The following is a 25,578-nucleotide window of genomic DNA, read 5'->3' as shown; positions in this document are numbered from 1 at the left end:
ATAACGTCTCATGAAAATAACCAGATGTAGACATTCTTTGGATTAATAAAACAAAAGATAAATAACATGAAAGATGGCCATGGAAGGATCAATAATGATAGTCCTTTTGAACTCAGGACTATAATTAATCTAGTATATACTGTTAAGATCCAGGACTATTTTAATCTTATTTAGTATACTGTCAATAAAATACTGTCTGCGGTATACATTTAAATACTGCCTAGCTTATCTCTCAAATTTAATATAATTATTTGTATCTCATTTTGGCTGCAGTTAGAGTACACAAACTTCATACAAATCTGACATAAAATGAATGCTAAGTTATTTTTATTTGAGTCATAACTAAGAGCACGTGATAAGCACACACATTATGGAGATAGATAGAACATTATAGTCAGGAATTAGCAAACAAACCTACCACAGTTAAGGGGTTGTATTGATATAAAATATAGCCTACTTAGCACTATAATTTACTCACTGACCTACTGTGTTTTATAAAAATGTAGAGTGTGAACCGGATTGAATAAGCACAATAATGGAGGGAAAAGATTGGTAGAAAAATTTGGGAAGAATCTAGACATCTAGAGGTTAGGAGATCTCAAAAATCATCTACAAAAACCTTTTTGTAATTGATGTGAGGATTAGATGTAACTGGTTTGTTCTACTTCGTATATGATAATTCTGTTCAATTGGTTGACAAATTGGCCTGTTGACAAAGATTGCATTGTCTCTGGTGATGATTCTGTGTGGCATGATCAGTTTGACTGCAGTGATAGTGGGAAGGTCCCGAATCTGCAGTAAAATGAACGAGTTTAAGGATCAGGGAAGGCAATCCAGTCTAGTCTTTCATGGTGGAGATGGTCTTGTATTCAATGGGAGGTGGGAGGTCACCTTGAGAAACTGAAAGAGCTGATTGAAGTAGGCCAGCCAAATACATCAGCAGGAAGTAGGGTTCACCTCTTGAGATAGAATCCCAGGCTGGGCCATGAGGCCATGTGGCCATGGATAGTGACTGGCCAGAACATGTTGCACAGGTGTTAAGAAGACTGTGGTGTCAGGGATATTCCAAGACAAGCACTCATGACCAATAGGCCAATTATCGTATGTGGAGTAAAGGGCAGTTATCTGGTGAAGGGTCAACATGGGAGCCAATGTAGCCAAAACCAACCTGAGAGACCTCAGGGTGGTAGATGGAGGCTCCTTGAATCCGTTGAAGCTGAGGTCTACATTAACGCTAGACCCTAGGACAGCCAGACATGCAAATAGATGTGAAGATTCTAAAACGAAGAGAGAATTAGAACACGAGAGCCAGGCGGGACCACCTGGGTTTTTATTATTATAATAATTATCACATGTGTGTCTCTAGTGAGGGTCTAGCACTCATGTGTAAAAGTGGCAAAACATGATTTTAATGCAATATATGCAACCACTTCTCATGTATTGCTTCTTCAAATACTTGATAATCTCATGGAGTAGTAAAGCTGAAATAAATCTCCACTAAAATCTCACGCGAACACAATCTCACAGCATGAATAGACCACCAACGGACCCCGGTAGTCCGTCTGTGTATTTCAGCATGCTCCAAGGACATCTGGCTGAACACCCATGCCCTGCCATTTCAAGCTGTGCACAGAGGAACAGGGCTTCTGGGAGAGCGGGATAGGCACTATCGCCATATGCAAACACAGGCTGAGTGACCCTTGGAAGAAACAATGTAGATTTCCAAGCATCTGGAGGGTGCACTGGACTAATTTACCACTAAGAGATCTTTTAAGCCTAAGATAATTTGTCCGTGATTCAAGTAATGTGAAACATGACAAGGAGGCGTCTGGCCCTTCAGAACAGAAACGGTCACTTTTCAGTAGCCCACACTACTCCTAAGTCTGAGAAGAAGGCATAGCATATCCCAAGGACACTAACGTAACCACATAACTGGAATAACAGAAATTTCAGTGGAGAAGCAAGGAACAGAGGAGGTGATTTAGGAAAGGGACACACAACTGTGAGAGTTCATCTTGAAAAGTAAAAATAGTTAATGGAATGTCTTACTTGATTAAAAAATGGGCTCTAGTTGGGCCACCTGGGTGGCTCAGTCAGTTAAGGATCCGACTCTTGATTTCGGCTCAGGTCATGATTCAAGGTCGTGAGATTGAGCCCTGCACTGACCTCTGTGCTTGTGCCAGCATGGAGCCTGTTTGGGATTCTCTCTCTCCTTGTCCCCCACTCACACTCACGAGCGCATGCTTGCGCTCTCTCTCTCTGTCCCTCAAAATGAATAAACTTTGAAAAATGAGCTATAGGGACACCTGGGTGGCTCAGTCAGTTGAGCGTCCGACTTCAGCTCAGGTCATGATCGCTCGGTTTGTGAGTTTGAGCCCTGCATCAGGCTCTGTGCTGATGGCTCAGAGCCTGGAGCCTGCTTTGGACTCTGTCTCCCTCTCTCTCTCTGCCCCTCCTCTGCTTGCTCTCTCTCTCTCTCTTTCTCTCAAAGATAAATAAAACATTAAAAAAAAATTTTTTTAAAAGAGCTATGGTAGGTCTGTTGCTGTGTTACCAATGATATTAACACTTGACATTTAAAGTTATAAACGTGTTATATGAATAGATATAATGCTTATACGAATCATCATTCCCAATCTGTGAATTTGGAATTTGCGAGTGACTTGGCTGTGAGGTTTAGGCTTGAGGTCTCTCGGGATCCTGAATTTGAGTTTCCCATTGGGGCGGTAGTCTCTGATGGCTCTGGGGACTGGAGGGTCAGCTTCCTCAGTGGATGTCCTGGAGCCTTGGCTCCTCGTCACTTGGGCCCCCACATAGGGCCGCGTGAGTGTCCTCACAGCATGGCAGCTGGCTTCCTCCCAAGGGTGTTACCCAAGAGAAGATGAAAGAGAACCCAAAGTGTCTTCATGACCGAGGCCCGACAGTCACAGCTGACATTTCTTGGTTATACAAGTCAGCCCTATTTGGCGTAGGAGGGGATGCTACAAGGACACAAAAGCCAAGAAGTAGAGATCACTGGGGGCTTTCTTGGAGGCTGGCTGCTGTCCTGTCTTGTGACCGGATGGGAAAGAATTTCAGCCAGTTTTCAGGTCATTGCAGTGCTTTGGGGAATGAGAGAAATGTTATACTTTTGAGTGACAATGAAGCCCTTGTCATTTCTAAGGCCTCAGAAGTAAAGCACATACGCCACAAAAACCCAGGCCAGCACTGCAGATAGAAACATGACCTGAGACTTTGCAAGGCAGGATGCTGACCTACACATCACCTCTGTCTTTGACGTGCTCTGCAAAGTATGGAAGTCTGTCTTGGTGTGATGCACCTGAGTTTGGAGAAATCAGTTCTGGTGCCTAGTAAGAATCTTCACATTACTTATCCTGGGGAAACGTCGGCATGGGTTGACCAGTGTCATCCAGTGTATTGAGGGTCACACTACGTGTACTCCACTCAGGTAATTTTACATTTTCTAGAAAAGGTGGAGGTAGCTTGAGTAGCACCTTCCATTGCCTCTGTATCTGTAACATAGTATAATCTCAAGACACAGTCAGTATGGAAGAATTCGGTTCGGTGAGTCTGACATCCAGCGCATAGTTGATACTCAGTGCACAACTCCCTCAAATGAGCCACACTGCACATGTTCTGCAGGCAGATGGAGGCTACTGTGAACTAACATTCAATGATGAAGACGATTTACAGGGGAAAAAACCTCAGCGGTGTATCATCAGGCCACGCCTGATCAAGAAGCTTACGTCAACCAAGCCGGCAGGGACATCTCTGTGTCACTGCTGTGCTTCTTCCCGTGATGACTTCAACTGGAGACGCTAGCTGGGGGCAGCTCAGGGCACCAGGCTGTGCACTGTGAGAGCTGAGCCTCCACACATCCAGTAGAGCTTCCCATCCTCACGCCAGCCGTGGGGAGAGTGGAGCATCTCTTACAGCTCATGGCGGGGGCGTGCGTTTTGGCACTCATTCCGCCTCCGTGTCCTCAATTTGGCAACCTGACCGTTCTGAGACTGGCCACTGTGGTTAGCATCACGGGATCCCTTCTTGGTGGTGTAAGGCCCGTAAGAGGTACTCCTAGAATTCAGAAGGGGGCTCGGGTCTCCCAAAGCACATCGTTAAGATTGGGAAAGGAGTTAGTTGCCCTAAGAAAAATCAGAGCACTTTTGACAAGACGTGAGTAGGTTGGAGATAAAAGCGGGGGTAATGGTCAACACACGTCCACCATCCATTTGCCTGTCTGGAGGTGTGTGGGCAGGCGTGTTGAATTCCATGCCTTGATGTGCTAACCATGAAAGGAGAGGCCTGCTGAAGGCCTACTGGAGCCACCAACATAACTCTTGGCTGGGGTTAATCCAAGGATTTGTACCTTGGAAGATCTGTGACCCATTTGTAATTCACTCGTGTTGTGCCAGTGGCTGCCTTGAATTTCTGCAGGCAGAGGTAGCACCTTCAGTTTGCAGAAGGATAGAACATGTAATTGAAAATGGGCGCGCTCTTATGTGGCAATGAAATAGCTTCACGTGGAGTGTACCTGCAATAACGGAAGCGTCCCTGGAGACTTGTATAGTGACATTGGAAAGCGCACTGTAACTTTAAAACTGTTTCTTTAAGAGACAGGTTGCAAAACTCTCTTCAGTCCTGATGTTTGAGTTAATGCATCTTCCTAGGGAGTATTAAGTGAATATTACTGGATTTATGGGATCTCACAAAATTACCTGAATAACAATTCCAGTTCTTCAAGAGGCCAGATCAAGTAAAAAGAACTCCTTAAAACAAAGTCACCGATCACATTGTACTACATGTTACACTATAATCGAATTATGTTTAAAAATATGTACCCATATGGGCAAAGACAAGACGGATTTTTTTCTTTAATTTAAGGAAGATGTGTTAGGGTAGAAAGATTGTGGATATTTTTTTCTTCAGAAGTCGTACGTTGATATTATAAAAGCAGTTTTGCAAGTTTTAAAAGAAAATGTATTTGTTTTGTTCCCGATTTTGTTAAATCAGTGACTCACCACCTGTGTTAAAATAGCTTCCACAGAGTTTCAGAACGAGGAGGGAGGTATTGACACAGAAGCAGAGAGAGGAGAGAGACTGTTTTCCTTTCACTCTGAGTGTACCACGTAGAACATGTGTCCTCCTCCAGAACATTCTCAGGAAACAGAGTAAACTTATCCAGAGATGCATGCAATAAGGAACAGCATACAAATGTTCACGGTATGGGAAATTGGGTTTCTTCTGATGCAGAGAAAGTAGGCTGCCTTATACACGAATGATTCTCACTCGTGTGGGCTCCAATTGGTGGCTGGTGGCATGTGAAATGTGCTTCTCATCTCTTACATGTACCATAAGTTCCCAAATTCTTCCCCAGACGAATTTTCTCAAACTAAGAGGTGGGGGGAGGGGTGGAGAGGGACAGAGAGAGATCTTTCTATTTCAACAACAGGACTGCATTTTCACCCTCCTTGTAACTCAACCGAAACTTTCCCAAGGAGAACCAAAATAGCTCCCGTAGAATTTCAAAAGATGAGAATCCAGCCCAGATGGTCCGGACTTAAAACGTTAAATCTGATGCTGTTACTATGGTCAAGTGAGATGAGTTATTTGCATTTTTCGGATTCTATTTATAATTAGTCTTTTTAAGAGGTCCATCTGGTTCAGAATATCTTTCCCACTGCCTTGCCAGTGCATGAAGTTTCCACCCTGAGTCATTCACTGGGCATAGGGATTGGATGTGTGAAGGCCCTTGTGAAATAATGAGTATGTCTGTGGAGCAGGTAAGAGAGTAACCCAATGTACCCCGTGCCACCTGCACACGAAGTGTTTATTGGGAGACCGAGAGGGTGAGACAATGCGACTTAGTGCCTGTGGATAGACTTGGAAAGAAGGGAAGTACAAGTCCTCTCTGCGTTCATGATACCCATTTTCTGGTGCCAGAATAACAGCTCAGTTACCTATCTTGTTCCTTCTCTGTCTACACTGGGTGTTTCCATAATCTACAAGGTGCCACCCTCTGCTGTGGGAAAGCCTCGTCAGGCCAAAAGGGTCTTTACCCTCTATAGAGGTTACAAGAGCTGTGCCTAGTATTTTTGAATTTCTGGGTATGTTCTCACATCATCTTCTTTGGATACAGCCAGCCTTTCTTTTTTTATAGTCTTCCTGAAATCTCAGTTTTTCTTCCTCTGTGCCTAAATCTTGGCACTGTAGATGAGGATTCCATAGGGGCACCTCGGTAGCTCCGTCATTTAAGTGTCCGACTGCGGCTTAGGTCATGATCTTGCAGTTCATGGGTTCGAGCCCCACGACAGGCTCTGTACTGACAGCTCAGAGCCTGGAGCCTGCTTCAGATTCTGTGTCTCCCTCTCTGTGCCCCTCCCCTGCTCGCACTCTGTCTCTGCCTCTCAAAAATAAATAAACATTTAAAAAAATAGATGAGGATTCCATGTGCACATTCTGGTATCGGTCTAATGGCCTGAAAGAAGAGCCTTCCCGCACTTGCTCAAATGATGAATGGAGACATGGAGATCCAGATTTCTTCATTGTTTTTCTTCTTCTGGTGAACTTCAGTGAACAAGATCTCTTGTTGGCTCTCAGGACAGAAGAGAGGAGGGAAACAGTGTCCCTGCTGCAGCCCAGGGGAGATAGACCATCTGTGGACACTGTGGGGCTCTGGGCCAGGACAGACCTGGTCGCATCCACAGCATCCGTCTCCCCCAGGGACACTGAGAGCAGGCAGCCCCAGCAAGCGTTCGCCACACCAGCTATCGTCTGTCTTCTTGAATAGGTAAACAGCTTTGGGGTCCTCTCGGGTCTCACTTCCATTCATTATCTGCTCCTTATTCACAAAATCAGCACTCTGTTATCTCTGCACTGATTTAAAGAGCAAAGGGAATGACTTCCAATGCTTGTAGGCAGCTTGGCCAGCTCTAATACGTTGCTTCTGCAAAATGAAAATGCCCATGAGAACTAGCAGTAGACCTCAACCAGTCCTTCATGGCCAAACACAGGTTCAAGATCAGTAATTAAATGGGGGAATCCAACAATATGCAGCAGGTGTGATTTCCAGTCTTTCGGTCCTTGTCCTCCTTGCCAGGGTATCAGGCCACACTGTTGCAGAATTTAGAGTGCATACACCAGGACTCTGAGTCTGACTGGATCTGCATTTGTTGCAATATGGCATCCTTAGCCACCTCTTTTATTCTTAGTCACAGCTAACCTCCCTTTGCCCGGAAGTGGCCCCTTCCAGTTGTCAGCAAATATGAAGCTTTGCTTCTGTGTCAGTTGGACAGGATGCAGAGACTCACAGGAAAGCATTAAGAGACACATACGAGGCAAGACACGATCCCCACCACCGCCGTCTCTCAGCCCGCCGAGCCCTGTCACGCACTCCACGAACACGCTCCCAGCCAGTTGGACACTGACGACGCGCCTACTCGCAGTGTGAATTATTAGCTTACAGGGAAAAGAATTCACACAAATGAAGGTGACTTAATGGGAATTACCATGTTGAGTCTAAAAGTTTGTGTCATATAAACATCTCCCTGTTGAAAAGTGATAATAGCAAAGAAAGAAAAAAGAGTGAGCAGGATTATAGTCAGAGTGTGCCCACGTGCCAACACGTAGGTGAATTGGAAATCATCACGATTGCTGAAATCACTCTAGTTTCCCAGGAGTGGCTCACACCGGATTGCACAGGGCAGCTAAAACATTTCCCCACATTGCCAGCAGCCCTCCTCCTTTGGGTTAAGAACAACACAACATGGTTAACAGAAGTGTCACCAAAGTTTTGTGGTTTTTTTCCTAGTCGTGTAGTAGTATTTCTTTGACGGCTCCATTCCATCTCTTTAAAGCCTACGTTTCAGTATTTTCCGGAGCTGTGCAAACTTCCTTATACTCTAACTGTATATTTTCATCGCCTGAAAAGAAACCTGGTAGCATTTCACACCCACCCCATTCTCCCTCCTTCCGGCCCCTGGCGGCCCATCGTCTGCCTTCTGTCTCGTTGCATTTGCGTTTTGTCGACGTTTTACGTCCATAGGATCATACGATACGTGTTTTTCTGTGACGGCCTTCATTCACTCAGCACGTTTTTGCATTTCATCCATTTTTAGGAAGTACCAGTACTGCGTTTCTTTACTGCTGGATAGAATTTTTGTCACTCACCCGCGTACCACCGGTCAGCCCACAGTGCCCCACTCACTGCACGTTCTGCCCTAAGCTCTCGCTTAGGCTCATCGCTCTCAGGATCTCTCCCTGTCGCGCGAGCACCACGGGCAGTTTTCTCAGTAGGGGGAGCTGGAGGGACGTGGCAAGGGAAGCATTCCTGCATTTCCCAGTGCAGGTGCCCGGGAGAGATCAGAAGAGGGGGTGTGAGGTCTGCCCGCGGAGCCTGACCCCATCACGGGACTATGACCCTGAGCAACCTGGGCCACCTGGATCTGGCGAGAAGCTTTCCCGAGCCCGCTCAGCTCCGGAAGCAGTCTTCAACAGAGGGTCACGCCCCAAGCAGTTACTGTGTGAGCTCCCATGTGGCCTCCCTGGCTGGTTTCCATCACCTCCTCCCTCACCTGCATTCGAGGGGGTGGCCTGGTGCTTGCCCAGCAGCCGGAGACCAACTCTGGCCTGACCACACTCTGTTCACAGAAGCACACTCCCTCTAAGAAATTCTGAACCCTTTCCCGGTCTGCCTTTGCCAGGGCACTCCTCCCTGAGGCCAAGGGTACCATAGGGAGTCTCTGGGTGTCTTAGAGTTACTCATGCATCATAGTTCAGAATCCATTACATTGAACTTGCCCCGTTCAACCAACTGCATGGTTCCCGTCTCCCGACGGAGTCAGAGTGCGGTGGTATTTTGTTGAGTGGACATGCCCAGTACTGTTTATCCATTCTGAGGTTGCTGGGTACTTGGGTGGTTTCCATTTGTTTGGCTTCTGAAGTAACACTTCTCTGAACGCTTGTGTACAAGTGTTTGTGGGGACCCGTGCTTCCATTTCTCTCGGGTGGATACTTAGGAGTTGAATTGCTGGGGCACATGCCATATTTAACTTTGTAAGAAACCACCAAGCTCTTGTCCAAAGTGCCGCACCGTCTGTCCTTCCCACCAGCAGTGGCGGAGGGCTCTAGCCTCTGTGTCTCCATCAGCATGTGCTGTGGTCTTTTTGTTGATAGCCATTGTAGTATGTTTTATGCTACAAGTTCAAGGTATTGAAGGCGAAAATGGAGACTGAGTAAAACAGAGTCGTGTCCCGTATTCAACAAGGAAGAGCAAAGCCTGGTCTGCTATTTTGTTCACATCCGTATCAGAAGTCAAGGGACCAGTTCCTTCCTGGCTGCAGTCACGGTAACGTGTCCTCTCCTGGATGCCGAGGCAGCAGGGTCAGTGAGAGCAAACTCACATTTTGTTCTGGAACCCCAGCAGCAGGAAATTTTGTTTCAAGAAAGACTTAATGTGAACTTCAGTAAAATAATGTGAAGAAAAATTTGAGCCAAAAGAGAATTTGATTTTGTGTCTTTTAATAGGAGAGTCATTTCTTTCTTTCTCTTCTTATGGTAGGAGCTTTAACACTAACTCGTGTCTCGGTCCAGAAATAACATTCAATCATTATTTTATACGCTACATGCTTGGGCCCAGCACAACTTCAAGAAATGCAGAAATCCTCTGTTTCTGCTTGGAATTCAGGGAATCTCTCTCTGGCTGTGGTACAGAGTTCCTGTTTTTCCTCGAGGACGGTTGAAGTTTGGGCCATTCACTGAGGTTCCAGTTGTGCTCCAAGAGCACTGACGTTGTAGGAACCACTTAACACTCTGCGTGGCCACCCGCCCCTCCTTGGCTTGCGTGGCCAGCCTCGTCTGTCCTAAGAGACTTGGGTTTTTCAACAGGACTAAGATGAAAGAAAAACGCTAGGAAACTTATCTGCTTCAGTTGGATTTTGCTAAGGTGCTCAGCTCACAAGCTACCTCCTTGCCCCCAGTCTGAGATTCCACTGAGTTAAGAATGCAGCTATGAGTGTCTGAAATGAGCCAGTAAGCATTGCAGATTTAAAAAAAAAAAAAAGAAAAAGCCACATACTTAGGAAGCTGTTTGCTTAAGTCTTAACTTGATTTCGAGCTGATCTAAATATCAGACACCAAGTCTTGATATCGAGACTGTAGTTTTGTGCTGGTAGAAACTACCCCTGCCCTCCTATCTCCTGTTTCACAGCCACTTTGCTCCCTGATGCTGAAGTAAGCCCATTCTTCGGGCCCTCTGAGCTTCACTGTGTACAAGCGCCAATAATGTTGAAGATCACGTACAACCTTTTAATTTTTAGTAAAGTACGTAGGACATTGTCGTAACTCTACCTTTATTTTGTTTTTAATTTTGCGTACAGTTGACACACAGTGTCACAGGTCACCGGGTATGCACCGTGGCGATTCAGCAAGTCTACAGTCACGCTGTGCTCACCAAGGTCTAGCTGCCATCTGTCCCCACGCAAGCTATTACACTGCTGTTCTCTGTGTTCCCCGCACTGTGCCGTTTATTCCCGTGGCATATTCATTCCGTGACTGGAAGCCCATACCTCCAAGCCACCTTCACCCTCCCTGGGTGATTTGCCTCCCACCCTCCCTGACAAGGATCAGTTTCTTCTTTGTAGCTAGAAGTCCCATTCTGCTGTTTGGAACTCCACATTTACAGGCAGAACTATCAGAGTGCAAAAAGTAATGTCATTTTATGTAACTAATTTGTCACTTAACAAAATACACCATTGGAGTATGATCCTTTTAGGTATGCTGTCTATTTGATAGAGTCCTATACATATAAAAAAAAGAAGTATAAAATGTGGGTTTCAAAGGATACTCATTTGAAAATAGTGGTATTTATTTATTATTGTGTTAATTTTTTAAATGTTTATTTACTTTTGACAGAGAGAGAGAGACAGAGTACGAGCAGGGGAGGGGCAGAGAGAGAGGGAGACGCAGAAATCAAGGCAGGCTCCAGGCTCCGAGCTGTCAGCTTAGAGCCTGATGTGGGGCTTAAACCCACGAACTGTGAGATCATGACCTGAGCTGGAGTCAGATTCTTAACCGACTGAGCCACATAAGCGCCCTTGAAAATAGTGGTATTTAGGGCCCCTGGGCGGGTCAGTTGGTTAAGCGTCTGACTCGGGAGTTCAGCTCAGGTCATGATCTCACAGTTCGTCAGTTCGAGCCCCACGTTGGGCTCTGTGCTGACAGCGTGGAACCTCTTTGGGATTCTCTCTCTCCCTCTCTCTCTGCTGCTCCCCTGCTTCTGCTGTCTCTCCAAATAAGAAACTTAAAAAAAAAAAAAAGAAAATAGTGGTATTTATTCTAATTACAAACGTTTACATGCTTTACTTTAAAAACTGCTTTGTAGGTCTCTTTTTATTAGGTATTTATTATTTATTTAAGTACTTATTACTTATCTACTTATTAGGTGCTTAGTCAATAAAAATTATTATCCTCAGTGTTTTGTGGTAAGTTTTTACATTAAAAACTTAATGCTGGGCTTTGGACAGAGGATCCACACTGTTTGAATATAGGACTTTTGATTTTATGATACATGGAGAAGAGACTTTTGCTATATAATTGATGAGTCTAGTATGTTTAAATTTTAAATGACAGTGTTTTTAAAACCATGTGGCCTCCACATGTTTTCATACATGGTTTAGGCAGAGGCAATCTTTGGGAAGGTGGTAAAGGGACCGTATTTCACAGGCAGACATATTTCAGGAAACAGGATTGAAAATTATGCTTTTGCCCCCTCACCTGTTTTTCCAGATTTTGGTTGTCAAATAGCATCATCAACTCATCCTTAGAAAAGCAGAAAATGAAGAAAGGTTATATTTTGCATGTTTCATCCTGTGATTCAAGCAGCATTATTATCTTAGGAGGGAGATGTAGACCAATAGCTCTCAAGGGAAAGAAGACAAGAATATAGTGAGGAAGGCACATTTCTGGAAAACACCATAACAAGTGCCTTGAATGTATTCTCTATTTGCCTTTGGGGTTCCATATCTAGGAATCTGGCCTATTACACGATAAGAAAAATGTAGACCAAGTTGTACATGCAAAGATACCCTCTACGTAAAGATGCATAATTTTTCAAAAAGTCAAGCAAAATATCTAACATTATACGCGTATATTATTTACATAAAAATTATACAAGTCTGTGAATTTTAAAGTACTGGGGAAATAAAACGTTGCAATGATGCACCCCAAAATTCACCTCAGACACAGTCCATGGTAATGTTTAGAGGACATGATCCCAGACTTCATTCACCATGTGGATGCGAGGGTATGCAGCTGGTCAGAGACACAGATAGAAGTATCTTCTAAGCGGGGTGGCTGTGTGGCTCAGTTGGTTGACTGGCCAACTTTGGCTAAGGTCACAGCTCGTGAGTTGGAGCCCTATGTCGGGCTCTGTGCTGACAGCTCGGAGCCTGGAGCCTGCCTCGGATTCTGTGTCTCCCTCTCTCTCTGCCCCTCCACTGCTTGCACACTCTCTCTCAAATATAAATAAACATTAAAAAATTAAAAAGAAAATATCTTCTAAGGATAATGCTTTTTAAGTAAAAATGAGTAAATGCATTTTTCTTAAATTTAGCTATCAAAACAGAAACTGAAGTAATACCAAAAGGATTGCTGACTTTCACATATTGAAAGTTAAAATGTCTAGGAGCACAGTGGGCAATGAGTCCTGAATGGTGAGATGGGTCATCTCCATTGGCACTCTCGCGAACTCCTTTCCATATGTGTCTTTTGAAAGATGATATTTCATAAAACCAACAGGAGCATCCTGCAGTGTGATCTTGCATTAAAGTAGGAACCTTGTTCCGTGAACACCTCTCCCACTTCTGATACTCCAGCCTCAAACCACCTCAACCTATCCTGTCCCCTGTCCACTTGTCCTCCCTTACCTTGAGAACTTTCGAGAAAGAGGAGAAAGGAGACCATTCTCAGGCCACATCTCCCAGGCTGGTGGAGTGAGACTGCTCCAGGGTTCACTTTCCCAGTTAGAAAAAGAGAAGGGCCAACTGCAGAGACTGACTGTCCACCAGCCAAAGAGAGGAAAGTCCTTCCTTGGACTTAGAGCTAAGGTCCGAAATGGAAGAAATGAACCCGCCAAAGGCGTCTCCTACTGGGCAGTTGATGCACTAAAACAAACAAGAACAAAAATTTAGTATGACTCACATGGTCCTAAAATCAAGATCAGTAACATAACTCTGATCATTCATTTGTGTTCTTTTATCTTCATTGAGGAATTCCGTATTCGTTCATAACTAATAATTTATCGTGAAAATATCTGGTGAAACTTCTTTACCAAGAAAGGTGTATCCTCCACTAAAAAATTTGGAAATATTTTTTATACTTCTAAATTTTTTAGAATAAGAATAAAGAGAAACAAGGTAAAGTGAGGATTTTATTCCGAGAGTAACTCTCACTAAAAGTTTTCCAAACAAGTGGGATGTAAATAAGAAAATGTAAAGTTAGCACAGGTAACCCTGCTTTTGCAAAAATGAAACTGAAGAAGAAAAGGCTGAGCCAATACATTTGTTTTGGAGTAAAATTGACAACTTTATTACAACAGAAAATTGCGTTCTCAACCCCTCTTACAAAGGTAATGTTTTAAACATATCTTGTGCAGCTCATATACCAGCCTGCTTCCTTAGCTCTGCTATCATAATCACTGTTCACCTCTGTAGCACGTGGTACTAACATCACACTTCCCTCAATTTCCCTACAGTTTTGTAAAAGAGACTAAGAGAAGGCTCGGGGATACCTAGAGCTAATTTTAATGACGAAAAAGATCAATAGACCTTCTCCACAATTGGATGCCAAGTATTGTTGTCTAAATGGGGTGGGGGAAAACTACATGGTGTCATTGCTCAGTATATTCCCATTCTAACCATGTGCAGTAATCCCAAAGACTGTCTGTTTTTCCTTTAAGTCAGGGGACAGAGAGACAAAGTGGAAGAGTTGACGTGAAAACAAAAGGCAGAAACTAGTGAGACAGAGAGAGAAAGGATAAGAGAGGTAAAGATCCTAGAGATGAGAGGGGACAGAGATAGATGAGAGAGAGACACTTCAGCCCTCCTGTATAGATGCATCCTCAGCTCAGCATCAGTACCCCACCCCTACTTGCCAGGCCAGTTCCCAGCTTCACGTTGTCCCTGTTCCTCTTAGTGCAGTCCATAGAATTCATTCCCTTGGAGCACTGCCTCGTCCAAGCCTGAGCTTTTGGGTTATGCCCCACTCCTGAAGAAAGTCCAGGACCACACTGTCCAGTGGACACTCTTACGATGATGGCAATGCTTTATAATCCTGTGTTGTCCAGTAGGGTAGCCACTAGCCTCACTTGGACATTGAGCACGTGGAATGTGGATAGTGTGACAGGAACTGCTCATTCTGTCCCATTCCAGTGAATTGCAGTATAAGCTGCCATGTGTGGGTAGTGGCCATGGGACCGGAGTGGACAGGTCCAGTAAGTACTGAGATACTCCATGGTTAATTCCCTTGAAGGCCTCTGTGTCACTGGGAGGGGAGGCTTTTCTCCTCAATTTTCTTGGTCTTCAAGAGGATGAGTATTAGAAAATGAAAGATCAAGCACACACAAATGTGTACACACACACACACACACACACACACACACACACACACACACTTTCCAAAGATCAACAACAATTCTCAAAGTTAATGTCATCTACATCCTCATTCAGGAAGGGAAATTCTTCCCAGGTGGGGAATAACCTTCTTTCCTCTAAGAAAGTATTATCGGTTTCCTTGAACTCTGTCTTTTTTTTCCTGCCTCTCATAATGCTTGAGAAACTGACCCATCCCTATGCATTTACAACAGTGGGGACATATTCCCATCAAACAGAGGTTAAACTCAGTAAAACTTTGCATTTATTCACCATTTGTACCTTATGGAGATTGTAGTTGACCCTTAAACAATGTGGCGTTAGGAATGCCGACCCCCCCCACACACAGTCCAAAATTGGCATCTAACTTGGTTCCCCCAAACTCAATCATTAATAGCTTACTGTTGGCCAGAAGCCTTACTGACAACATAAGTAGTCTGTTAACACATATCTTATAAGCTACATGTACTATATACTGTATTCTTATAGCCAAGTGAGCTAGAGAAAGGAAATGTAATTAAGAAAATCATGAAGCAAGAGAAATTCATAGTAATGTACTGTATTCATCAAAAAAAAAAAAAATCCACAGTAAGGAAGCCTTGTAAACCATTACTGTTGACTTCTACTCAGAGCAGAATTCCAGACACTGTAGGCATTTAGCTGTTTCAGTGACAGTGATTTTTTGAGAGGAAAGTATTTTGATCAAGTGAAGACCAAATCATTATTGTTGCTCACTGGCATCAAAGACCTATTAAAGTGGAAGAAACTGACACTGAAAAGCCATACCATGACTGGTGCTCCCATATCCCTCAGGAATTTTCACCTGCCTCAAATAACAGAAGAGGACCCGGCTTATGAGTGCAATCTGAGCAAGTGTTACTTCCTTCACGCACATGGGAAAGTGACCTCATCTTGCCGTTACATTTTGTTTGCATAGCAAACGAAGTTAGCATATTGGGCTCCAGTGCAAGCCAGCTGACTTATAGAAATCAGAAAATAGAATGAGTAAAGATAAAAAGCGGTCACTCTCGTTGGCCCATTTACCTGTGATTTGGTGACCATTCATCCATGAGACCATGCAGTACATACTAAGTCGTTCAGACAAGGAAGTGAACTTGGTACCAGTGTTGCAGTGAGATGTTAATTTGTTTAGAAGTAAAGCTTTAGTCCCAGATACTGGGTTCACCTTCAGCATCAGTCATCTCCACTGAGAACTGTCCTGGGAGTGTCAGCAAAGCATGCATGACGCTTCAAGGACTGGGGCAGTGGGCCAGAACAAATTGGACGAGAAACCAACTGAAAATATGAAATTGTGAAATAACTTGACATATCCAAAATTCTTTCAAAAAAAAAAGTATTGGTAAAATAAGCCAACAATATTTTTTTTTTAATGATGAAGATTTTTGTTTTGTGTTTTTTTTCTTTAGTTAAGATTTCACAGCCTCAGCTGCCCTGTTCGGTGTAGGGTGTTGAGCAGCATCCTCAGTATGAAGCCCACAGGTATTATAAACCTCAGGGCGGTGTTTCCAGCAGCTCTGGTGAGGTTTCATTGACCACAGTGACATCAGTGATTTCAGAAGGAATAGTACAGAAGGAGGATCCTTGTATTTTATTTTTTTCATGCCTTGAGTCAGAATCCAAAAAGATTATATCCTGTGGATAAAATCGTTTAACCCCTTTTTCTGTGTATACTGACATTTGACATCATGGATGTATAGCTATTTTTGTGTGTTTGGTGAGATTGTCCTTTTTATCCTAATGACCACTCTCATGGAAGGATATGTAGAGTGGCCCCATCACTATCCCATGGTCACAGTAGACCTTTGAAACTTGTGTTAAATTGATGTGATGTGGTGCTACTTGCAGTGACGTGGAAAAACTTGATGGGCACAGAACAAAGTAGACGTAGATGTGCAAGGGATTGAAAGCAATTCAAGTCAGAACAGGGCCTCTTGGAGCAGAGGCAGTGGACATTCGGGAAACTGGGGAGAAGCTCCCAGGGTAATTCAGTTAGCACAAACAGTCTCCCATTCTTCTTCTTAAATCAGTTTTGTATCAGACTCGCTTAACCCAGTTGACCAGATAGTTCCAGGCAAAGGTGCACTGCAAAACCTGCCAATCGGTTCATCTATTTCAAAACCAGAAATCAAATTATTAAATCCACCATTACGATAGCTGAATTTGATCAGATGACTTTGTAGAACTGTAAACACTTGCATTGTTCTTGTGAACATTGGTCCCCAGTCACACACTCAGTGCCCTTGGGCATTCACCCATTCTCTGTGGACACCGTTCTTTAAATACCCTGATAGCCACCTAGCACTGCAAAATGCTGTCACTCGCATGACTTCAGACAAATATTTGCAGTTCTCCAGTGACAGGAGTTAAAGAAAACATGCAAAATATATTTTTTTTATTTTAATTCCAGTATCATTACCACACAGGGTTCCATTAGTCTCAAGTGTGCAATGTAGTGATGTGGCAATTCCATACGTGACTCTGTGCTCATCACTATGGCCGTGCTCTTCATCCCCCATCACCTGTTTCCCCCAACCCCCACCTCCCGTCTGGTGACCATCACTTGGTTCTCTAGAGCTTAGACTTTGTTTTTGGTTTGTGTCTTGTTTGCTTGCTTGTTTTGTTTCTTAAATTCCACATATGAATGAAATTCTATTATATTTGTCTTTCTCTGACTTATTTCACTTAGCATCATACCCTCTAGATCCATTGATGTTGTTACAAATGGCAAGATTGCATCCTTTTTGATGGCTGAATAATAGTCCTGTGTGTGTGTGTGTGTGTGTGTGTGTGTGTGTGTACGTACACCATATTTTCTTTATCCATTCAACTGTTGATGGGCACTTATCTTCAGTATCCTGGCTATTGTTGATAAAGCGGCAGTAAACATAGCAGTGCCTTTTTTTTTTTTCCAAATTAGTGTTTCATATTCTTTAGGTAAATACCCAGTAGTAGAATTATTGGTAGTTCTACTTTAGGTAGTTCTACTTTAATTTTTTGAGTAACCTTCATACTATTTGCCAGAGTGGCTGCACTGGTTTGCATTCCCACCAACAGTACACGAGGGTTCCTTTTTTCTCCACATCCCCACCAACCCTTCTTGCTTTTTATTTTAGCCATTTTGACAGGTGTGAGGTGGTATCTCATGGTAGTTTTGATTTGCATTTCCCTGATGATGAGTGATGTCGAGCATCTTTTCATGTGTCTGTGGGTCATCTGTATCTTCTTTGGAGAAATGTCTGTTCATGTCTTGCGCCCATTTTTAATTGGATTATTTGGTGAGTTTTGTTGTGTTGAGTTATACAAGGTCTTTATTTTGGGGACTAACCCTTTATAAGACATGTCATCTGCAAATATCTTCTCCCATTCAGTAGGTTGTCTTTTAGGTTTGATGATTATTTCTTTCTCTGTGTAGAAGCTTTTTTATTTTGATGTAGTCCCAGTAGTTTAATTTTGCTTTTGTTTCCCTTGCCTCAGGAGGCATATCTAGAAAAATGTTTCTAGGGCCAATGTCAGAGAAATCACTGCCTTATGCTCTCTTCTAGGATTTTTATGGTTTTGGGTTTCACATTTAGGTCTTTAATCCATTTTGAGTCTATTTGTGTGTGTGGTGTAAGAAAATGGTCCAGTGTCATTCTTTTGCATGTTGCTGTTCAGTTTTCCCAGCACCATTTGTTTCTTTCCCTTTATTATATTCTTGTCATTTTCCCGTTATTATATTCTTGCCTCCTATGTTGAAGACTAATTGACTATATAATCGTGGGTTTATTTCTGGGTTGTCTGTTACTTTGATCTATATGTCTTTTTTGTTGCCATTACCATACTGTTTTGATTATCACAGCTTTGTAGGTTATCTTGAAATCTTGGATTGTGATATCTCTAGTTTGGTCCTTCCTTTTCAAGACTGCTTTGGCAATTTGGGATCTTTTGTGGTTCCATACAAATCTTAGGATTATTTTAAAGTTTTTAAATGTTTATTTATATTTGAGAGAGAGAGAGAGAGAGAGAGAGACAGAGCACGAGCAGGGTAGGGGGAGAGATAGAGGGAGACACAGAATCTGAAGCAGGTTCCAGGCACAGAGCTTCAGTACAGAGCCCAACACAGGGCTCAGACTCATGAACCGCAAGATCATGACCTGAGCCGAAGTCAGACGCTCAACCAACTGAGCCACTCAGGTGCCCCTAGGATTATTTTCAAATATATTTCTTTTTCTTTTTCTATAAATTTTTGGTCAGAATTCAATGTCTGACCCCTTTTCAGTGAATATAGGACAATTGAAAGAAATATCTGGGAAGGAGGAGGAGAGAGGGAAATATTTTGCAGAGAGTGAAATAGAAGACCTCATGAAGGCCCCTTCCTCACCTTCATGTCGGTCTTTGTGATTGTTAATAATGGTGTCCTGAGGACCAAGGGTGGGGTGAGGAGACAACTGTGCAATGCTAGAAGCTGGGTCGGTCATGCTTGTTATTGAGCACGGGCTTGGGCCAGAAGACAAACGAGGTCATGCTGTGTCCAGCTCCCTAGGCATGAGTGAGTAAGACGTGTCTAATCTGCGCTCAGTTAGAACCATCTCAGATGATATGTAAACCACAATGTGATGGCCTCCTTTCCTGAAGTGACAGTTCTTAGCTCAGTGCTTAATGGTGGGATTTGGGTTGCATTTCTGTTGAGGTTTCCTAGATATGTGTCCTGCATATCCATTCTTGGCACAGATACTTCCAGAGAGTCTCTTATGGTCATGGCACTGTCCACCTCGCTCCCCTGCGAGTCCTTGGTGCTGGATGCTGCGTTATAGGGAGAGCCACGCGAATGGAGACATGGTGCTCCTGGGGCTGGGGGAGCTGTCCACATAAAGCAGGCTGCCTGCAGAGTACAGAAGGTGGGCGGTGGAGACTGAGAAATTGAAGGTTGTCCGGGAACAGAAAGAGGCGGGCCAGGATGGAGGAGTTCAAGGCAGAGAAAGAGGACAAGGGAAACATGGAGGGAGGGCCAGACCACGTAGGGCCAGGTGAGGCCATTTTAAGGACTTTGGCTTTGGCCCTAGATTGGCTGAGAAGTCCCAGGGCGGTTTTGAGCCGACAAGGAATAAGATTTGCTGTCCGTCTGAACACGTGTGCTGTGATGCAGCCAGTAAGACATGGCTGTGTCAGTCCAGGTGAACGATGTGGGCGGCCCTGACCCAGCTCGGCAGCAAACCTTTCTAGTGGCACGGGAGTTGCTGTAAACGCCAGAAAAATAAAATAAATCTGGATTAAGTTGAAAGCCACAGCTGAAGCATCCTTGGGCATATTGCAAACACAAAGACAGAAAAATTAACTATTCCTAGTGATGTATTTTTTGGCCGTATCTCCTCTCACACAAAATACACATACACTCTTGCACATAGACACATGCAGTTTAAACATAAACTATATTACTTTATAAATAGTTTAAATATAAACTATCCAATTGTTTAAATATAAACTATCCAAGTCTGCATGCCTACAAACGTCCTGAGTTCCATCATTTGCATTAATGCAGCTCTTATTTATTTAAGCTATTATACCTTATCTGGGTGGCCTTTTTTTTTTAATTTTTAAATTTTTTTAAGTAGGCTCCATGGAGCCCAACGTGAGGCTGGAACTCACAGCCCTGAGATTAAGACCTGAGCTGAGATCAAGAGCCAGACACTTAACTGACTGGAGCCACTCTGGGTGGCTTTTTATACTTCTGAAATAAACTTGATTTTCTTCTTTGTATTAATAGATACTGGAGATAAAGGTGCTGGCACGAATTTAGGGCAGGTGATGTCATAGAACAGATGCCACCTTCCCCACCTTCCCAGCCAGAGTGTGCTCAGAAGAATGTCATGTGAGCGAAGCAGGCATGAATGCCTTCCCCCGGGACAGAGGGAGGACCAGGGCTGTCCTCCCCACCCCCACCCCCCAACAGGTCCTCTGCCCTGGTCGACAAGGACCTCTGTTCACACAGGAACCTTAACCCTGGCATCCCGCCAGAAGGCTCCCTTGTGATTCTGGCCACAGGCCTTTGTCTTCGTGCCCTGAATGCAGAATATGGGCAGTAAAAGCCACTTTTTGCGAAACAAACAGGCAAGAGGAGGAGAGAAGAGTGGTCACCTGTAACCAGAAACAGCATGGGTGTAGTTATGCTGGTGAACCGGCGGCTGCAGAGGTGGGAAGCGTGGGCTTTGCGGCCTGCGCTGGGAGATCTGCCTCACTAGCCATGTGCCGTTGGGTGAGGTATTTAAGCACGCAGAAACTCCATCCCTCTGGGTCAAATGGAAATAATGTAAGTACACATATCATAGGCTTTTTGTGAGGCCTACATGAAGTAACCCAGCTTCCAGCATGGCATGGATCCTGTGGGCACACATCACATGCAATCACTCATTATTTTCCTGAGGCAGGGCGACCCTGTTTAGGTTTTCACCCATTTTGTAAGTTCTTCAGAGACGCTTTGAACAAAGACAAAGCTGTATAGTCTGTCATATGTTGATATTATCAGGTAACCACTAGCATATCACTACTTGTAAGTAAATGTTAATTAACCCTTAAATTTAGAAAAGTATTGTCTCTTTTACAGAAAATGAGTTTTAACTATGAAACACAAATACAGAAATAGCACTATCACTGAAAATACTGTCTTGCCATGGAGGGTCTTTTCTTAACAACTTGAGATTCCTGTTTCACATCTACAACAGTAGTTCTTTTTTTTTTTTTTTTTGATGTTTATTTTAGTTATGAGAGAGAGAGAGAGAGAGAGAGAGTGAGTTGGGGAGGGGCAGAGAGAGAGAGAGACACACACACACAGAATCTGAAGCAGGCTCCAGGCTCCAAGCTGTCAGCACAGAGCCCAATGCAGGGCTCGAACTCACAGACTGTGAGATCATGACCTGAACCAAAGTCGGAAGCTTAACCCACTGAGCCCCCCAGGCGCCCCAAGATTCGCAGTTCTTCATCTCCATCACATGACACAGGCGGAGGGTTTGTGAATGGAACAGAACCCGGCTGTGCCCACAGTCTCCCTGCGTCAGTAGATTTGGGTGGGCGCAGGAACTTCCATTTTTGAAAGGTCCTTAGGTGATGCTGGTGCTTGTCCAGGGACCACATCTTGAGAATCAGTAATTTAAGAAAAGGTTTTACTCTGTTACCACAGTGTCCATATTTGTACTCATTGAAAACTAAATTCAATTAAAAAATATTCTTGTGGCGTAAACTGCTCTTCATCATAAATTCTGTTGTCTACATTTTCTAAAATGTGCGAGGAAAAGAAGTAAAAGGTCAAAGGGAAATTGGGACCATGAGAAAAATCAGGCACCTGGCGTCCAGTGTGCACCCAGGACCACCACGGGCATCAGTGTGCAGGGAAGACACAGTTCAACGTCAGTGGCACCCTGCAATCTCAAAATGTAGAGAACTCTCTACGTTGCAAACTTTCCGTCTCGCCCAGAAGTGGACAAGTGTCCGTTTTGATGACCATGGTTTATCTCAGCAAACATTAAAACTACAAGGGCAACCAGAGCCCTGCTCCTTTCAGGATGATTTATGTGTCTCAGTAAATAGGAGGCAAAATCCCAATTGCCTACAGAAGTATTTGATGTTCCTTATTAAAGAGAGCTTTAAAGTTTCTCGAGGTATTAGCCAGAGTGAGAGAGATTTGAACACATCTGCTCTACGTTAAGACTCCTCCGTGGGTAGATAACCTTCGTGACTGTGTTTATGCTGGAGGCATTGTCGGGCCCTCCGCTGACAGACACAGAAGTGTTACCTAACTTGCTAACGGTTTAGAAGTTGGACAAGAACAGATGGGCACAGGTGAAACTGAGGCCAGGACGCCTCTGTACCTTGGCTTCATCCGTTCACACACAGCCAGGGGCCACGCGGGAGCAAATTATTAGCAAATCATTTTAATTAAAACTGCCTCATGACCCGTTTTTGTTTCTATTTTCTAGAAGCTACCACTTATTTAAGCTATTAAATAAGCTTAACTGATAGAACAGCAGGTCAGAACACCTGGATTCATAAGCCTGAGAACTTTGGGTCTGAAAGAGTCTTTGGAGAGCAGGTCTGCGGCTCTCCGTGTTACTGAATTGCAAGCTTGTATGTTGGAGACCTGCTTTCTTCTTGTATCCTTGGCTTATTCAACCCCTTTTGGTTAATAGCTGATTGTACTAATAATGGTTTTTGGCGAATGGGTATGTATGTGCGGGTGGTTTATTTCAAAGCAACCCAAGCTTTGAATTGAGTTTTTAATTAATTTAATTTAAATTAAATTAATTTAAATTTAAAATTAAAAAAAAGTTAATTAAATTTAAAAATTTCCCCCAGAATTCCATCCATTTCGGACGGCGTCTCAACTACTCCACAGGTGATGTTTCAATCAATTCATGTGAATGTCTTTTTTTTTTCTCTCTCCTCTTTTTTTCCTTAATGCAAGTCTTGGGTCCGTATTTAAACGTTACATTAAACTCTTTTAATGCCTACACTTAACAAAATCATACATGTCTTGAGTAAAAGTTCCCATTTTGCTTTTTATTAATCTCCTAAAATTCTTAACACAGAAGAAAAAACAGTGTCTGTAATTAACTTTACAGATTAAAAACAAAGCTAGAAATATTGTCACACATTGTGGAAAAGTTCAAAAAAGTAAAGAGGTAGAAAATGAAAAGTAACGCCTCTACCCCTTTCTGTACCTCTTTGTCTCCTCTCCTTGTCCTCCAAAATATGTGCTGTTCTCAGATTCTTTTCACCTGAAACGTTTCGTCTGTCTTTTTGTCTTTGTGCTTAGGGATTCGTCCTGTTTTATAGCTGAAAGTCACACGTTTTACAAATATGTCCTGATATTTAATGATGGCTTTTACGTGATTTCCAACATTCCGTTGCTGCAGCCAGTATAGCAGTGGGAATAGCAGAATTCGCTTGGATGGGAAGGTCTGTAAAATAAATTTAAAGAGGGCAATAACAGTGTGTTCCAAGTGCTTAACACATTTTAATTTCTGATTGCTAGTTTTAAATCACCCATTTGTAGAAATAGAGAATTCCCGCTTGAGTCATAGGGCTGTGTCCGTATTACAGAAAGTGGAAGTCTTATATTGCTTGTCATTTTTTAAATGTTTATTTATTTATTTTGAGAGAGAGAACGTATGGCATGAGCAGGGGAGGGGCAGAGAGAGAGGGGGAGAGAATCCCAAGCAGGCTCCACGCTGTCAGCGAAGAGCCTGACACGGGGCTTGAACCCATGAACCATGAGATCAGGACCTGAGCTGAAATTAACCGACAGAGCCCCTCAGGCAGGTGCCATGGTCTGTAATTTTCTACAAAAAGAAATCACAATCACCATATACCTCAGGGACAGTCAATTATCATCTGAAGGATTTTTATCAGTCATTCACAGAGCAAGGGAGGTTTGCATCAGAAGGCCCGCCATCAGGAATCCATCAGGAATCCACAGTCCAGACGTGGTTACTTATCACCTAAGTGTTGTTACTTAAAATCACTTAAAATCACAGCAGCCAATTTGTATCAGCGATACCAGAAACACGAGGATGATTTGGCACGAAGGGTGTTGGATAGGAGAGCCTGTGTAGGCCCCGCTGTCCCGGGGTGCATGAGGACCCGGGATCAGAACGCTGATTCCATTCAAAAATGGCAGTTTGAGTGATGCCTGGGTGGCTCAGTTGGTTAAGCATCTGACTCCGGCTCAGGTCATGATCTTGCAGTTTTTGAGTTTGAGCCCCGTGTTGGGTTCTGTACTGACAGCTCAGAGCCTGGAGTCTGCTTCAGATTCTGTGTCTCTATCTCTCTCTCTGTTCCTCCCCCAGTCACACTCTGTCTGTCTCTCTCTCTCTCTCTCTCTCTCTCTCAAAAATAAAGATTAAAAAAAAAATTTTAACGGCAGTTTGAGATAATAGTCATTTTATCTAAAACAAGTCATTAAAAAAAGCCTCCCTTCATTGTTACTTTTTCTATAAAATATTAATAAAATTAAACATGTTCACAGGGGTAGTTAAAAATTAATGAGAAACTCTCCTCAAGCAAACACAGGAAGTGTAAAGATTTTCATGGTTCTGTACACAATGAATGTAATAAAACATGATCCTGGTTGGCCAAGGACCAAGACTAATCTCATAACAATCCATCTTTATCGAGGTGCAGGCTTCTGATGGAAACCTAGCATAGAGAAATCTGAACTCAAGCTGCCCGGTTAGTAGCTGATTATGTGATTCGAAAGAATAATCCTCTTTACAAGGAACACAGTATGCTATTCTTTAAAGTAATTAGTTCACCCATCTTAAAAATAAAATGGAATTCCCCTGAAAGATGCCCCAGAGAAATGTGTATTTTGAGTAGTCTGTCCATTCTGAGGCTTGGTTCCTTCTTATAAAATCTGTGATTAAGTTGCTCCTTTAAAATGTGCAGAAGGTAAATGATATAGCCATAATCAGTGTGCATATTTTCTGGCTCTGTTTCTTTAAAGTCATGTAAGCAGTTTATTTATTTTTTTTATGTTTATTGATTTATTTGGGGAGAGGGGCAGACAGAGAGGGAGAGAGAGAATCCCAAGCAGGCTTTCTGTTGTCAGTGCAGAGCCCAACACGGGGCTCAAACCCAAGAACCGGGAGATCATGACCTGAGTCAAAACCAAGAGTCATACTCTTAATCGACTGAGCCACCCGGGCACCCCAAGTTATGTAAACAATTCAAAAGGACCTTGAGGTGTAGCAGATGTTGGAAACTCTTATCTTTTAGAATCCTACCAACAGATCTCAAATCCTCACCTTTTTTAGTTTGTGTGATCCCATACATGCTAGATCACTATATTGTAATTGGGGACTGAGAATAGAATTCATCTGTTTGCTTAAAGCAGAGGTTCCAATCTGGGGGTGATTCAGCACCCCACCCAGGTGGACAGTGTGTG

The 25,578-nt window shown here is 43.3% G+C and overlaps 1 long non-coding RNA gene across 5 annotated transcripts in view; it reads left to right on the top strand.

Annotated features, from left to right (window-relative positions):
- LOC145714898 (uncharacterized) overlaps positions 1 to 25,578 on the top strand; it is a 516,405-nt gene that overhangs the window by 343,892 nt on the left and 146,935 nt on the right. The window lies entirely within an intron of this gene.

The sequence above is a fragment of the Panthera onca genome, chromosome Y, assembly GCF_046562875.1.
Source record: "Panthera onca isolate mPanOnc1 chromosome Y, mPanOnc1 haplotype 2, whole genome shotgun sequence".
NCBI lineage: Eukaryota > Metazoa > Chordata > Mammalia > Carnivora > Felidae > Panthera > Panthera onca.
Note: the sequence above shows the minus strand (reverse complement) of the source record. Positions and strands in the feature narration are given on the sequence as shown.